This window comes from Pseudophryne corroboree, unplaced genomic scaffold (assembly GCF_028390025.1).
Source record: "Pseudophryne corroboree isolate aPseCor3 unplaced genomic scaffold, aPseCor3.hap2 scaffold_389, whole genome shotgun sequence".
Taxonomy (NCBI): domain Eukaryota; kingdom Metazoa; phylum Chordata; class Amphibia; order Anura; family Myobatrachidae; genus Pseudophryne; species Pseudophryne corroboree.
In genome coordinates, this window is record NW_026970034.1 from 579,942 (window position 1) to 589,270 (window position 9,329).

The 9,329-nt window shown below is 34.6% G+C and overlaps 2 non-coding genes across 2 annotated transcripts; both read left to right on the forward strand.

Annotated features, from left to right (window-relative positions):
• Window positions 1-2,237: 2,237 nt before the first annotated feature.
• On the forward strand, window positions 2,238-2,311 carry TRNAS-ACU (transfer RNA serine (anticodon ACU)). The gene has a single exon. It is a non-coding gene; the product is annotated as a tRNA-Ser (tRNA).
• A 5,768-nt stretch (window positions 2,312-8,079) lies between these two features.
• On the forward strand, window positions 8,080-8,153 carry TRNAS-ACU (transfer RNA serine (anticodon ACU)). The gene has a single exon. It is a non-coding gene; the product is annotated as a tRNA-Ser (tRNA).
• The last annotated feature ends 1,176 nt before the right edge of the window (window positions 8,154-9,329 follow it).

Here is a 9,329-nt window from a genome sequence, read left to right on the forward strand (position 1 = left end):
TAATTGACCTTGTTATCAGATTTTGGTGATCTTTAAGTAGACAAGTCAAAATTTCAACCCCCCTCTTATGGTGTAGGGTACCTGGCCTTCTCTGATGTAATCAGAGTTAGATTTGATTCAGTGATTTTATAAAAACAGCTAGGAAGCACAATTTAGCAGTGGGTTACAGAGAAAAAGAAATATGCTGGCAAAAAAATCCAATTGAGTGATTAAACAGCTCTTCATTTTCTGGCTTTATTTTTATGCTAACAAATTTGTTCTCTGAAAAGTGTCCACAAAGCCAAGTCTCTGATTAACACCTTTGTAAGGATGGTTTTTCACCTATTACTAAATTAAACTTGCTTCATTGGAAAGGCAGCAAGATGCATCCTCATTTCAATGTCTACTGAAATAATACAGGTTGACACCAGGAAACATTAACGCCACGTGGAAGTCTGTTTAATGTGAAAACAAGGTGATATCTAATTAGCACACAGGTAAGGAATTAAGAAAATCTTTATTTAAGGGTGAAAATGTTTCTCACAAAATCGTTGCCCCAATGCATCATTGAAATTCAAGCTGGAAAGATGATTTTAATATATCACTTGTACATTTTGTATTGCTCTTCTGGTGACAATGTAGTTTGTTTTTGTCAATTACCATTTTAATAATAGGGTAAAGAAAATTAAGTGGATTTTTAAAAGAAAACAATACTTTCAATATACTATTAAAACAAATTAAAATGGTAAAAGTTATTGTACTTTAATGAAAAATAAAAGAGCAAAAATATCAATCCCAGTTTTGGATTACTTTAATTAACAAAAAAAATGCATATAGCAGAGGATAGTTTTAATCTGCCTACCTCTGGGTTATGGGCCCAGCATGCTTCCATTGCAGTACTCTGCTGCACATGTAAGTGCAAGAGATCCTGAAGCACTCACTCATCATGGGAAAGTACCAATGTGTTTCTTCGTTGGTGGATGGAAGAAACATCTTACAAAAACTCTCCAGATTATTGACTTTTTAAAGTTTTTCTAGGAAACGTTTTAGATGAATGCTTATTAGCCTTTGTCAGTATGTACTTTTGCAAAGTGTCTCTGTGGCGCAATCAGTTAGTGTGTACGGCTATAAACCAAAAGGTTGGTGGTTCAATCCCACCCAGGGACGTAATTGACCTTGTTATCAGATTTTGGTGATCTTTAAGTAGACAAGTCAAAATTTCAAATCCCCTCTTATGGTGTAGGGTACCTGGCCTTCTCTGATGTAATCAGAGTTAGATTTGATTCAGTGATTTTATAAAAACAGCTAGGAAGCACAATTTAGCAGTGGGTTGCAGAGAAAAAGAAATATGCTGGCAAAAAAATCCAATTGAGTGATTAAACAGCTCTTCATTTTCTGGCTTTATTTTTATGCTAACAAATATGTTCTCTGAAAAGTGTCCACAAAGCCAAGTCTCTGATGAACACCTTTGTAAGGATGGTTTTTCACCTATTACTAAATTAAACTTGCTTCATTGGAAAGGCAGCAAGATGCATCCTCATTTCAATGTCTACTGAAATAATACAGGTTGACACCAGGAAACATTAACGCCAATGCATCCTTGCTGCTTTCTCATGTGGAAGACTGTTTAATGTGAAAACAAGGTGATATCTAATTAGCACACAGGTAAGGAATTAAGAAAATCTTTATTTAAGGGTGAAGATGTTTCTCACAAAATCGTTGCCCCAATGCATCATTGAAATTCAAGCTGGAAAGATGATTTTAATATATCACTTGTACATTTTGTATTGCTCTTCTGGTGACAATGTAGTTTGTTTTTGTCAATTACCATTTTAATAATAGGGTAAAGAAAATTAAGTGGATTTTTGAAAGAAAACAATACTGTCAATATACTATTAAAACAAATTAAAATGGTAAAAGTTATTGTACTTTAATTAAATAAAAAATAGCTAACATATCAATCCCAGTTTTGGATTACTTTAACAAAAAAAATGCATATAGCAGAGGATAGTTTCAATCTGCCTACCTCTGGGTAATGGACCCAGCATGCTTCCATTGCAGTACTCTGCTGCACATGTAAGTGCAAGAGATCCTGAAGCACTCACTCATCATGGGAAAGTACCAATGTGTTTCTTCGTTGGTTGATTTAAGAAAATTCTTACAAAAACTCTCCAGATTATTGACTTTTTAAAGTTTTTCTATGAAACGTTCTAGATTAATGCTTATTAGCCTTTGTCAGTATGTACTTTTTGCAAAGTGTTTCTGTGGCGCAATCGGTTAGTGTGTCTGGCTACTAACCAAAAGGTTGGTGGTTCAATCCCACCCAGGGACATGATTGACCTTGTGATCAGGTTTTGGTGATATTTAAGTAGACAAGTCAAAATTTCAAACCCCCTCTTTTGGTGTAGGGTACCTGGCCTTCTCTGATGTAATCGGAGTTAGATTTGATTCAGTGATTTTATAAAAAACAGCTAGGAAGCACAATTTAGCAATGGGTTGCAGAGAAAAAAATATGCTGGTAGAAAAATCCAATTGAGTGATTAAACAGCTCTTCATTTTCTGCCTTTATTTTTATGCTAACAAATTTGTTCTCTGAAAAGTGTCCACAAAGCCAAGTCTCTGATTAACACCTTTGTAAGGATGGTTTTTCACCTATTACTAAATTAAACTTGCTTCATTGGAAAGGCAGCAAGATGCATCCTCATTTCAATGTCTACTGAAATAATACAGGTTGACACCAGGAAACATTAACGCCACTGCATCCTTGCTGCTTTCTCATGTAGAAGTCTGTTTTATGTGAAAACAAGGTGACATGTAATTAGCACACAGGTAAGGAATTAAGAAAATCTTTATTTAAGGGTGAAGATGTTTCTCACAAAATCGTTGCCCCAATTCATCATTGAAATTCAAGCTGGAAAGATGATTTTAATATATCACTTGTACATTTTGTATTGCTCTTCTGGTGACAATGTAGTTTGTTTTTGTCAATTACCCTTTTAATAATAGGGTAAAGAAAATTAAGTGGATTTTTTAAAGAAAACTATACTGTCAATATACTATTAAAACAAATTAAAATGGTAAAAGTTATTGTACTTTAAGTAAAAATAAAAGAGCAAAAATATCAATCCCAGTTTTGATTACTTAAATTAACAAAAAAAAATGCATATAGCAAAGGATAGTTTCAATCTACCTACCTCTGGGTTATGGGCCCAGCATGCTTCCATTGCAGTACTCTGCTGCACATGTAAGTGCAAGAGATCCTGAAGCACTAAGTCATCATGGGAAAGTACCAATGTGTTTCTTCGTTGGTTGATGGAAGAAACATCTTACAAAAACTCTCCAGATTATAGACTTTTTAAAGTTTTTCTAGGAAACGTTCTAGATGTATGCTTATTAGCCTTTGTCAGTATGTAATTTTTGCAAAGTGTCTCTGTGGTGCAATCGGTTAGTGTGTCCGGCTACTAACCAAAAGGTTGGTGGTTCAATCCCACCCAGGGACGTAATTGACCTTGTTATCAGATTTTGGTGATCTTTAAGTAGACAAGTCAAAATTTCAAACCCCCTGTTATGGTGTAGGGTACCTGGCCTTCTCTGATGTAATCAGAGTTAGATTTGATTCATTGATTTTATAAAAACAGCTAGGATGCACAATTTAGCAGTGGGTTGCAGAGAAAAAGAAATATGCTGGCAAAAAAAATCCAATTGAGTGATTAAACAGCTCTTCATTTTCTGGCTTTATTTTTATGCTAACAAATTTGTTCTCTGAAAAGTGTCCACAAAGCCAAGTCTCTGATTAACACCTTTGTAGGGATGGTTTTTCACCTATTACTAAATTAAACTTGCTTCATTGGAAAGGCAGCAAGATGCATCCTCATTTCAATGTCTACTGAAATAATACAGGTTGACACCAGGAAACATTAACGCCACTGCATCCTTGCTGCTTTCTCATGTAGAAGTCTGTTTAATGTGAAAACAAGGTGATATCTAATTAGCACACAGGTAAGGAATTAAGAAAATCTTTATTTAAGGGTGAAGATGTTTCTCACAAAATCGTTGCCCCAATGCATCATTGAAATTCAAGCTGGAAAGATGATTTTAATATATCACTTGTACATTTTGTATTGCTCTTCTGGTGACAATGTAGTTTGTTTTTGTCAATTACCCTTTTAATAATAGGGTAAAGAAAATTAAGTGGATTTTTTAAAGAAAACTATACTGTCAATATACTATTAAAACAAATTAAAATGGTAAAAGTTATTGTACTTTAAGTAAAAATAAAAGAGCCAAAATATCAATCCCAGTTTTGGATTACTTTAATTAACAAAAAAAAATGCATATAGCAGAGGATAGTTTCAATCTGCCTACCGCTGGGTTATGGGCCCAGCATGCTTCCATTGCTGTACGCTGCTGCACATGTAAGTGCAAGAGATCCTGAAGCACTCACTCATCATGGGAAAGTACCAATGTGTTTCTTCGTTGGTTGATGGAAGAAACATCTTACAAAAACTCTCCAGATTATTGACTTTTTAAAGTTTTTCTAGGAAACGTTTTAGATGAATGCTTATTAGCCTTTGTCAGTATGGACTTTTGCAAAGTGTCTCTGTGGCGCAATCAGTTAGTGTGCACGGCTATTAACCAAAAGGTTGGTGGTTCAATCCCACTCAGGGACGTAATTGACCTTGTTATCAGGTTTTGGTGATCTTTAAGTAGACAAGTCAAAATTTCAAACCCCCTGTTCTGGTGTAGGGTACCTAGCTTTCTCTGATGTAATCAGAGTTAGATTTGATTCAGTGATTTTATAAAAACAGCTAGGAAGCACAATTTAGCAGTGGGTTGCAGAGAAAAAGAAATATGCTGGCAAAAAAAATCCAATTGAGTGATTAAACAGCTCTTAATTTTCTGGCTTTATTTTTATGCTAACAAATTTGTTCTCTGAAAAGTGTCCACAAAGCCAAGTCTCTGATTAACACCTTTGTAGGGATGGTTTTTAACCTATTACTAAATTAAACTTGCTTCATTGGAAAGGCAGCAAGATGCATCCTCATTTCAATGTCTACTGAAATAATACGGGTTGACACCAGGAAACATTAACGCCACTGCATCCTTGCTGCTTTCTCATGTGGAAGTCTGTTTAATGTGAAAACAAGGTGATATCTAATTAGCACACAGGTAAGGAATTAAGAAAATCTTTATTTAAGGGTGAAAATGTTTCTCACAAAATCGTTGCCCCAATGCATCATTGAAATTCAAGCTGGAAAGATGATTTTAATATATCACTTGTACATTTTGTATTGCTCTTCTGGTGACAATGTAGTTTGTTTTTGTCAATTACCATTTTAATAATAGGGTAAAGAAAATTAAGTGGATTTTTGAAAGAAAACAATACTGTCAATATACTATTAAAACAAATTAAAATGGTAAAAGTTATTGTACTGTAAGTAAAAATAAAAGAGCCAACATATCAATCCCAGTTTTGGATTACTTTAATTAACAAAAAAAAATGCATATAGCAGAGGATAGTTTCAATCTGCCTACCTCTGGGTTATGTGCCCAGCATGCTTCCATTGCTGTACTCTGCTGCACATGTAAGTGCAATAGATCCTGAAGCACTCACTCATCATGGGAAAGTACCAATGTGTTTCTTCGTTGGTTGATGGAAGAAACATCTTACAAAAACTCTCCAGATTATTGACTTTTTAAAGTTTTTCTAGGAAACGTTTTAGATGAATGCTTATTAGCCTTTGTCAGTATGTTCTTTTGCAAAGTGTCTCTGTGGCGCAATCAGTTAGTGTGTATGGCTATTAATTAAAAGGTTGGTGGTTCAATCCCACCCAGTGACGTAATTGACCTTGTTATCAGATTTTGGTGATCTTTAAGTAGACAAGTCAAAATTTCAAACCCCCTGTTATGGTGTAGGGTACCTGGCCTTCTCTGATGTAATCAGAGTTAGATTTGATTCAGTGATTTTATAAAAACAGATAGGAAGCACAATTTAGCAGTGGGTTGCAGAGAAAAAGAAATATGCTGGCAAAAAAAATCCAATTGAGTGATTAAACAGCTCTTCATTTTCTGGCTTTATTTTTATGCTAACAAATTTGTTCTCTGAAAAGTGTCCACAAAGCCAAGTCTCTGATTAACACCTTTGTAGGGATGGTTTTTCACCTATTACTAAATTAAACTTGCTTCATTGGAAAGGCAGCAAGATGCATCCTCATTTCAATTTCTACTGAAATAATACAGGTTGACACCAGGAAACATTAACGCCACTGCATCCTTGCTGCTTTCTCATGTGGAAGTCTGTTTAATGTGAAAACAAGGTGATATCTAATTAGCACACAGGTAAGGAATTAAGAAAATCTTTATTTAAGGGTGAAAATGTTTCTCACAAAATCGTTGCCCCAATGCATCATTGAAATTCAAGCTGGAAAGATGATTTTAATATATCACTTGTACATTTTGTATTGCTCTTCTGGTGACAATGTAGTTTGTTTTTGTCAATTACCATTTTAATAATAGGGTAAAGAAAATTAAGTGGATTTTTAAAAGAAAACAATACTTTCAATATACTATTAAAACAAATTAAAATGGTAAAAGTTATTGTACTTTAATGAAAAATAAAAGAGCAAAAATATCAATCCCAGTTTTGGATTACTTTAATTAACAAAAAAAATGCATATAGCAGAGGATAGTTTTAATCTGCCTACCTCTGGGTTATGGGCCCAGCATGCTTCCATTGCAGTACTCTGCTGCACATGTAAGTGCAAGAGATCCTGAAGCACTCACTCATCATGGGAAAGTACCAATGTGTTTCTTCGTTGGTGGATGGAAGAAACATCTTACAAAAACTCTCCAGATTATTGACTTTTTAAAGTTTTTCTAGGAAACGTTTTAGATGAATGCTTATTAGCCTTTGTCAGTATGTACTTTTGCAAAGTGTCTCTGTGGCGCAATCAGTTAGTGTGTACGGCTATAAACCAAAAGGTTGGTGGTTCAATCCCACCCAGGGACGTAATTGACCTTGTTATCAGATTTTGGTGATCTTTAAGTAGACAAGTCAAAATTTCAAATCCCCTCTTATGGTGTAGGGTACCTGGCCTTCTCTGATGTAATCAGAGTTAGATTTGATTCAGTGATTTTATAAAAACAGCTAGGAAGCACAATTTAGCAGTGGGTTGCAGAGAAAAAGAAATATGCTGGCAAAAAAATCCAATTGAGTGATTAAACAGCTCTTCATTTTCTGGCTTTATTTTTATGCTAACAAATATGTTCTCTGAAAAGTGTCCACAAAGCCAAGTCTCTGATGAACACCTTTGTAAGGATGGTTTTTCACCTATTACTAAATTAAACTTGCTTCATTGGAAAGGCAGCAAGATGCATCCTCATTTCAATGTCTACTGAAATAATACAGGTTGACACCAGGAAACATTAACGCCAATGCATCCTTGCTGCTTTCTCATGTGGAAGACTGTTTAATGTGAAAACAAGGTGATATCTAATTAGCACACAGGTAAGGAATTAAGAAAATCTTTATTTAAGGGTGAAGATGTTTCTCACAAAATCGTTGCCCCAATGCATCATTGAAATTCAAGCTGGAAAGATGATTTTAATATATCACTTGTACATTTTGTATTGCTCTTCTGGTGACAATGTAGTTTGTTTTTGTCAATTACCATTTTAATAATAGGGTAAAGAAAATTAAGTGGATTTTTGAAAGAAAACAATACTGTCAATATACTATTAAAACAAATTAAAATGGTAAAAGTTATTGTACTTTAATTAAATAAAAAATAGCTAACATATCAATCCCAGTTTTGGATTACTTTAACAAAAAAAATGCATATAGCAGAGGATAGTTTCAATCTGCCTACCTCTGGGTAATGGACCCAGCATGCTTCCATTGCAGTACTCTGCTGCACATGTAAGTGCAAGAGATCCTGAAGCACTCACTCATCATGGGAAAGTACCAATGTGTTTCTTCGTTGGTTGATTTAAGAAAATTCTTACAAAAACTCTCCAGATTATTGACTTTTTAAAGTTTTTCTATGAAACGTTCTAGATTAATGCTTATTAGCCTTTGTCAGTATGTACTTTTTGCAAAGTGTTTCTGTGGCGCAATCGGTTAGTGTGTCTGGCTACTAACCAAAAGGTTGGTGGTTCAATCCCACCCAGGGACATGATTGACCTTGTGATCAGGTTTTGGTGATATTTAAGTAGACAAGTCAAAATTTCAAACCCCCTCTTTTGGTGTAGGGTACCTGGCCTTCTCTGATGTAATCGGAGTTAGATTTGATTCAGTGATTTTATAAAAAACAGCTAGGAAGCACAATTTAGCAATGGGTTGCAGAGAAAAAAATATGCTGGTAGAAAAATCCAATTGAGTGATTAAACAGCTCTTCATTTTCTGCCTTTATTTTTATGCTAACAAATTTGTTCTCTGAAAAGTGTCCACAAAGCCAAGTCTCTGATTAACACCTTTGTAAGGATGGTTTTTCACCTATTACTAAATTAAACTTGCTTCATTGGAAAGGCAGCAAGATGCATCCTCATTTCAATGTCTACTGAAATAATACAGGTTGACACCAGGAAACATTAACGCCACTGCATCCTTGCTGCTTTCTCATGTAGAAGTCTGTTTTATGTGAAAACAAGGTGACATGTAATTAGCACACAGGTAAGGAATTAAGAAAATCTTTATTTAAGGGTGAAGATGTTTCTCACAAAATCGTTGCCCCAATTCATCATTGAAATTCAAGCTGGAAAGATGATTTTAATATATCACTTGTACATTTTGTATTGCTCTTCTGGTGACAATGTAGTTTGTTTTTGTCAATTACCCTTTTAATAATAGGGTAAAGAAAATTAAGTGGATTTTTTAAAGAAAACTATACTGTCAATATACTATTAAAACAAATTAAAATGGTAAAAGTTATTGTACTTTAAGTAAAAATAAAAGAGCAAAAATATCAATCCCAGTTTTGATTACTTAAATTAACAAAAAAAAATGCATATAGCAAAGGATAGTTTCAATCTACCTACCTCTGGGTTATGGGCCCAGCATGCTTCCATTGCAGTACTCTGCTGCACATGTAAGTGCAAGAGATCCTGAAGCACTAAGTCATCATGGGAAAGTACCAATGTGTTTCTTCGTTGGTTGATGGAAGAAACATCTTACAAAAACTCTCCAGATTATAGACTTTTTAAAGTTTTTCTAGGAAACGTTCTAGATGTATGCTTATTAGCCTTTGTCAGTATGTAATTTTTGCAAAGTGTCTCTGTGGTGCAATCGGTTAGTGTGTCCGGCTACTAACCAAAAGGTTGGTGGTTCAATCCCACCCAGGGACGTAATTGAC